General features: G+C 45.2%; 1 non-coding gene across 1 annotated transcript; it reads right to left on the bottom strand.

The window, feature by feature from the left end:
- Positions 1-575: 575 nt before the first annotated feature.
- Positions 576-682, bottom strand: LOC141603624 (small nucleolar RNA R71). The gene has a single exon (XR_012525487.1). It is a non-coding gene; the product is annotated as a small nucleolar RNA R71 (small nucleolar RNA).
- Positions 683-7,787: the final 7,105 nt, after the last annotated feature.

The raw sequence follows: 7,787 nt of genomic DNA on the forward strand, positions 1-7,787 counted from the left end.
TTATTCATTTTCTTTCAGTGTTGTTTATGCCCGTGTCGACGGGTTTGAATTAGTTTGGTGATTGAGCGTAAAGATTATTCAGGCATAGACTCTGTCTGCAGAGAAAATCACGAAAGGAAGACTTGTGTACTTTCGAGCCAGAGTTAGATCATTCTCTTTTCGCAGAAGACATTCCTATTTCTGCCCATCAACCAGTAAAGATGCCTAAGCTTTCCAGTCATTCGGTGCCTAAAGCCTCCTCTATTCCCAAAGGTTTCAATCTCCAGATTGAGGATGGGAATACATTCGACATCCGTCCTTCTTATATCAATCTGGTGGAGCGAAATATTTATAGAGGTGTGGCTGGTGAAGACCCGAGGAAGCACATGGAAGTCTTTACAGATTACTGTTCTACTATCCCCGCCACTAAGGGGGTAACTCAAGATAAGATTAAGGAGGTGCTATTTCCTTTCTCTTTAGCTGACTCAGCCATGGAGTGGCTGACTGACTTGGACCGCACAGCTGCTGGGGTTACAGATTGGGAGTCTCTTGCTCTTGCATTTTACAAGAGATATTTCCCTCCACAGCGCACCAATCTACTGAGGGCCAAGATTACCAGTTTCAGACAGGCTCCCGATGAAAGTTTCTGTGAGGCATGGTTACGATTCAAGAAGTTGGTGAGGTCTATTCCTCACCATGGTTTTGACCCATGGTTTCTAGCCAATCAGTTCTACAATGGGTTGTATGATGACCAAAGGGCTATACTTGATACGGCATCCAGTGGAAGATTCCAGGAGAATACAGATGATGATAAGGGATGGTCCCTTATTGAAGAGATGGCGAATCATAGTGCTGAGTATGGTAACCCGAGAGATGGGATTAGAACAGTTCATGCAGTTGATAAGCAGGTTTTGGCTCAGCTGGAGAATGCTAGATTCGACAAGCTGGAATTACAAGCTGCTGGGGAGCCTCAGACGGTCCATGTTCTTACTGGGGGAGAGACCGTCACATGTGAGAGATTTGGGAGTAATTATGGCCACACTGTTGTTGGCAGTCTTGTAGAGAAGGAACAAGTCCTTGCTTTTCAGCAATATAGGCAAGGAGGAGGTTCCTATTACAATAATCAAGGGGCAGTCCATCCCAATTTGAGGTGGACTAGTCAAAATGTGCTCAATATTACACCTCATCCGCACCAGCAGCAGCCTTATGTTCCTCCACATAAGAATCAACAAGGCTTTCAGAAGCCTCCTTCCTTCACTCCTCCTAATCACGGTGCATCATCATCCGGTGGGGTGAGTGAAATTGGTGAGCTTAAGTCTATGTTGCAAGCATTTACAAAGCAGTTTCAGCTGAGTGATCAACAGAAAGATGCGTCCATTAAGGCACTTGAAACTCAAGTTGCCCAACTAGCCATGAACTAATCCACAAGGAAGCAGGGTCAATTACCGACTCAAAATGAGAAAAATCCACATGAGACGGTAAATTTCATCAATCTGAGAAGCGGTCGTTCATATGAGGGACCGGAAATGCAAAAATCAGACCCAAGGAAGACTAAAACTGATGGTGAACAGTGTTCTGGCGAAGAAAATGAGCTCACGGCAAAGAAAATGCTCGATCGACTGGTTTCTGGTGGTCGATCGAGTAGATTTGGTGAAGAAAGTGGTCGATCGAGTGAAAATTCCACTCGATCGAGTGAACAGGAAAAGCAGACTGGTCGATCGAGTAGTTTTTCTACTCGATCGAGTGAAGAGCAAAATGGAGTTGCTCGATCGAGTGAAAATTCCACTCGATCGAGTGATATTGATGAAGATTCTACTCGATCGAATGGATATTTTGGTCGATCAAGTAGTTTTGATGACGGGAAACTTATTCGAGAGCCTGCTAGTGCTCGTTTAAGCGATAAATCACCGGAAAGACCTCGTTCGAGAGGTAAGAAGCGTCCAAAGGATACAGAGCTTGCACCGGAAGATACATTGGAAGAGAGAAACAAGGGACTTGAGATACCTATCACAGTTCCCTTCCCGAGGTGTCTGCAGAATACAAAGGCCAATCAACAATTCGGCAAATTTGTCGAACTTCTGAAAAGCTTGGAAGTAACTGTGCCATTCACCGAGTTGCTGACAAAGGTACCCTCTTACCTTAAGTTTATGAAAGAAATTTTATCGCGTAAGAGGAATATTAGTGATAGTGAGACCGTAGCTTTGACTGAGGTGGGGTCAGCCCTATTTCAAAATAAGTTACCTCCTAAGCAGTCAGACCCGGGTAGTTTTTCAATTCCGTGTCATATCGGTACCTATTTGATTGATAATGCGCTATGCGATCTAGGCGATAGCGTGAGTGTCTTACCATTGTCTCTGGCTAAGAGACTCGGTTTGACAAAGCTGAGTTGCACTAACATGACAGTCAAGATGGCCGACCGTAGTATATCATGGCCACTAGGTATAGTAGAAGACGTACCTGTTCAGATCGGGAGGTTCTTTATTCCCGTTGATTTCGTTGTCTTAGACATCCCCGAAGATGCACACACCCCTATCATTTTAGGGAGACCATTTTTGTCTACTGCTCGTGCAGTAATAGACGTCGGGAGGAAGACTTTGACATTTCAGGTAGGGGACGAGGAGTTGATTTTTCATCAGTCAAAGTTCCGGAGGGCTCCCATGCAAGCTCAGCCTTGCAATGCCCTCTCTTCTATTGACCCTATTATTGACGCTCCAGATGAAAATTTGGAGTATTGTGCTGCTATTGTTACCCTTCCGCCTCAGATTGAGAGCAAAAAGGAGGAAAGTTCGTCTGTTTTCCTTGCTGCGGGTAGAGATGAAAGCAATGAAGGAGCTGTCAAGGGACATGGTGCAATTACTGTCAATCAAATTGGAGATGATGACGCTACAGCGGGTGATAGAGGAGCAAGGACGAGGAAAGTTCGCGCTTATGTGGATGTGAACTACTCCCCTCCTATCATTTCAAATGATAATTCATGCTCATGGAAGATGAAGAGGACAATCAACGTTGCTGAGATGACGTCCTCCAGTCAGGAGCCCTCCAAGGGGCTACTGAATTGCTTTGGGAATTAAGCGGGGAAATGCCCCGTGTAACACTTTGTAATAGATAATTTTTGAATTTTCCGTTGAATTTGTTTTAATGCTTTTTATTAGGACAATTAGTTTATAGACAGTTTTTAGCGTAGATTTAAGACTATAGACTGTTCATATGCGTATTTGGTATTTTGGGATACTTTTGCACGTGTTTTTATGCAGGTTTGGGGAAGATTTATGCATTCCAAGGGAAGAATCGACGAAATTCAAGAGCTCACGCGAGAAAAGAGCTCGATCGAGTACTTTATGTACTCGATCGAGTGAAAAATTGGTCGACCGAGCGCTTTTTCCAGTCGATCGAGTAAAGCAATAAAGGGAACTTCTCGATCGAGTAGATCTCTACTCGATCGAGCAGATGGAGCATCAAAATGCTCGATCGTGTGGTTTAAAACCACTCGATCGAGTAAAATGCACAGGACGCAGGGAGTTTTTATTCCTTAAACTCTTTTGTTCTTATTTCTATTTCATTTTCCCTAATTTTTCGTCTAACACCTTCCTTTTGCGATCAAAACTCCCCCAAATCCCCATATTTTCTTGCCCAATCTCCAAATCCGCCTCCTACAATCTGTTGCTTGCTTATTAATCTTCCATAACCCCTTAATTTCCCCTTAATTTGTGTTCATTTTCACAGTTTTAAAGGCGGGTTAGGGTTTGCGGTTTTGAGATCGAAAAATCGCCATTTTTGCTTGTTTAATTAAAGATTAATTGCAATTTGTAGGATTTCTACCATCAAGTAAGTGATTTCTACTCCCTCTTTGCATTTTAATTTCGTTATTTCGAATTTTATGAGGAAAAATTGGAATTAGGGTTCGAAATTTTGGTTTAGTCGATTTTTTTCGACTTTAATCGCCTTGTTGCCCTTGTCTATCTTGCTTGATGATCGATCCCAATTCCCCACTGAATGTTGCATGAGAAATTCGAATTTTATACGTTTTTTTGCGATAAGGGTTCAGGACAGTCGAAATTTTTGACTGTCATTATGTTTCTTGATGCTGTCATTAGCCTAGTTAACTCCATTGTGCTTAGTTGTCGCTGTTGTTGCTTGCTATTCTGGCCCTATCGCCATTTACGTGCTGTGATTCGAAATTTTTGAGGAATTTGGGTATTTTTGGGGCTGAAGTCGATTTTTTCGACTGTTTGGGGACTGCAATGCTGTCACATGATAGGTTCTTGCTGTTTTTAGCCACTGTTTAGCCATTGTTTTCTTATCATGTCCCCTGCCCCCTTGTTAACAGGATGGAGTCTAGTACTTTGCCTTCTACCAGCTCCACTTCTAGCCCGTCCTTGAGTGAGACGGTGGCCCCTGTTGTTGCCACCACCTCCGCTTTAGTCACTACTGCAGCCCAGTGTTCCTAGTTTCAGCTGCAGGTACAGTTTTCACTCTAATTAGCTCAGCTGCTAGCTCAGTTCAGGCTGCCACTTCCTCTACGGCCACCACCACTGCTAGTCTTTCTTCTTCAGTGGTGGCCACAGCAGCCACTACTCCTACACCAGCCACTACTTTTACTCCTGTGGTGGACTCGCCAGCAGCCGCAGCTGCTTTTAGAGCAGCCCTGGTCCCTCGCACCGTCACTGGACGGGCTACTACTTCGGGTTCCAGAGGCCGGGGTCGTAGACAGTCTCGTTCTACGCCAGCTCCAGTCACTTCTACTTCTTCGCCTTCACCTGCCGCTTTACTTCGCACAGCACGATCCGAGGGGACACTTCCCTCGACTCTCACCCAGATTATCCGCAGGTACATTTTGTTAACGCTTTACATCGTCAGAAATTTTATAACCTGCTAGGCTGTGTGCATGTTCCCTCCCGATTTCTTGAGAAATCGGCACTTGTGAGACTCGGCATTTACGAGTCGGTTTGTGACTTACTACGGGGCACGGGGATGGCCGGGCTCATCACTATGAGCGGCCGCACTTTTCTGGAGCTAAGCCTCGAGTTTCTCAGCTCCTTTACCTTCTCCTCCGGGGCACACGAGACTGACCCCGATAGTTCTTCAGTGTCCTTCCGGTTGTTTAACCGGACCCTTCCGATGACCTTAGGGGAGTTTGGTAGGTTACTTGGCCTTACCTCTACGGTCGAGACTGCCCCACCTAGGAGGGTCGTCCGTCCGCTTTGGAGGACCCTGGACCAGACCACTTATGTGGAGCGAAAGCTCCATCAGGTCGACCTTCCCCCTGCCCGTTGTTTCCTTAGACTGATGGGGAGCACTATTTTCGGCCGAAAGGAGCCGAACAACATGACAAACACCGAGCTCTCCATCCTGGGCGGTTACCTAAACATCGACTGCGAGGGTCCTTTCACCCTCAACATTGCCTACTTGACCGCCCAGTACCTTCAGAGCCAGGGGCTGAAGGAAACGGGAACCATTGCCTGCGGTGGCATAGCCACCATTCTTGCCCGTTCCCTCATCCCCGTTTGGCCTTGTGACTTGCCGTACCTCCCGGGAGAGAGGCTACTGAGTCTGGATGCCATGCTTTCTCAGCATTGGCTGACCCCAGACTACCAGACATGGAAGATAGACGGCGTCCTGTCTGTAGACTTACCTTGTGAGAGTCTCCCCCGTCTAGAGCCCCTTCCTACTGTTGTTAGGGGCGCTCGACTGCCACCGTTGCCTGACCTTCTCCTTCCACTCCGACCTACTCCTTCTGCACCCGCCGCCAAGAAGCGGCGTCTTGAGACTAGAGAGGGGACCACACCTTCAGGGAGTGCCCAGCCTTCCACGGCTACTCCCGTACCGACCCCTACTCCCACTAATACTACCACTCCTACTCCCACTTCCACTGAACAGACACAGGCTCAGCCGGTCCTACCGGCTACTTTCGTACCACCTCCTCCCTTTGTGGCGCCCGCGGTCCTGGACCAAGGGGGCGCAGTTTACGGTTTGTTGCTTGAAGTTGCAGAGCGTCAAGCTCGTATGGAGAGGGACTTGGCTCTAGCCTTGCACCCTCTGTACGAGTACCACTTACGGCGACACCGTCCGATTCCAGAGGGTTGGCCACACCCTTCCTTCTTCCGGTTCCCAGCTGAGGGGTACCCGAAGTTTGCCGACGAGGAGGAGGACGAGGACCCAGAGGTGGCAGTGGAGAGAGCTCGTGCTGAGGAGCAGAGGAGGAGAGAGGAGGAGAGAGATCCGGAGTTCAGGGTGGAGGATGTCCGTGACAGCGACGGCGACGACGACGACGAGTAGCTACTGGTCTACTCACTTCCCCAGTTTTCTGGCTGGTTTGGGGAAGTTCGTATTTTGTATGTATCTCTTAGTCTTTTATTTTGTCTCCTTTATATTTATTGTTTCTATTTATTTATTGGTTGTATATTCCCCTTCCCCTGTATATATCTGCTGGTGTATGTTGGAGGACAACGAGGGCGTTGTCCGTTTTGGTTTGGGGAGGGTATTGCATCCTTTTGAGTTTGCATTTGCATTTGTTTTGCATTCACATTTATTTTTCAGCTTGCATTGTTGTTTATTTCTTTAAAAAAAAAATCCAAAAAAATTAGAAAATTTCAAAAATCAAAAATATTCACGTTTATTTTTGCATATAGGTTGAGTCGGAACGGTAGATTTCCGTGATGATAATGCACTATAACTTGTCATTTTACTTGAGCCTTGCACTTTATTGATAGTTATTAGCCTTGTCATATGCAAGATCTACGAGTTTCTGTTCAAATATAGCTGACTGTTTAGACTTGACCTGATAAATTGGCAAACTACTTGATAAATTCTGAGTTTTAGAGCCCATAACTGGTGACATTCATGACCAGTTCATTAGGAATTGAGAGTAGTACTCCTTGCATAGCATGTTCATCATTTTTGCACTTTTATGACATTCAATTTCTCGTCAAATGCACATATTCGGGTTTGTAGTTGGTGTCACATGCAGGGAGGTGCTTGCAAATTTCCCTTTCTTTATATTTTTCACTCATTTAGCTCCACATAAGCCAAAACTTGCCTTTCTGACCCATTAGCTACATCCCAAACTAAGCCTGCCTAGTCAAGCTAGTTAGTATGTCTTTTGTGGTATGTTTTTCCGGCTGCATTTTGGCACGTATTTCTTGTTTTGGAGTTGGTGTAAGTATAGAGGAAGGAGGATAAGAAAGAAAAAAAAGAAGAAAAACGTGAAAGAGGAAGAAAAAAAAAAGAAAAAAAAAGGAAAAGAAAAGCTAGAACGTGAATCAGGAAGAAAGAAAGAAAGTTTGAAAAAAAAAATTTGATTTGTTTCAGTTAATTTATTTCAGACGGTGTTTAAAAAGGAAAGTTTGTGACCGTCTGACTCCTCCATTCTTATTCTATATTTTTGAGGCGATTGTGTTTGAGTTTAGTGAGCTTTGTGCCAAATGAAGGGCACTTGTACTTAGTTTTTCAGTCAGTTGAGATTCGGATGGTTTCATTATGGTCTTGTTAGGAACTAGTTTGACGCTTTTACCTCCACATTTCCATAACATGTTTTGCCTTTCTCACCTGAACCTCACTATTCCCAAATTATTTGTAAGCCCTCGGCTGTGACGGACATTATTGGTTGGAGTGTGTGCATTAGTACTTGAATTGTCTTTCATTTTTGTTGCACGCATGCTATGTAGGTCGCAGTTAGGTGAGTGACTGTCTTTTCTTCTCTCTTTTACATATAACATTCACCCTTTGCTTCATGAGAGAAGAGTGACCACGAGAGAGTCCGATTTTGTTGGTCTTGCAAGGTCGATAGGTTGGCTATATTTCTGAACAGC

This window comes from Silene latifolia, chromosome 9, assembly GCF_048544455.1.
Source record: "Silene latifolia isolate original U9 population chromosome 9, ASM4854445v1, whole genome shotgun sequence".
Taxonomy (NCBI): domain Eukaryota; kingdom Viridiplantae; phylum Streptophyta; class Magnoliopsida; order Caryophyllales; family Caryophyllaceae; genus Silene; species Silene latifolia.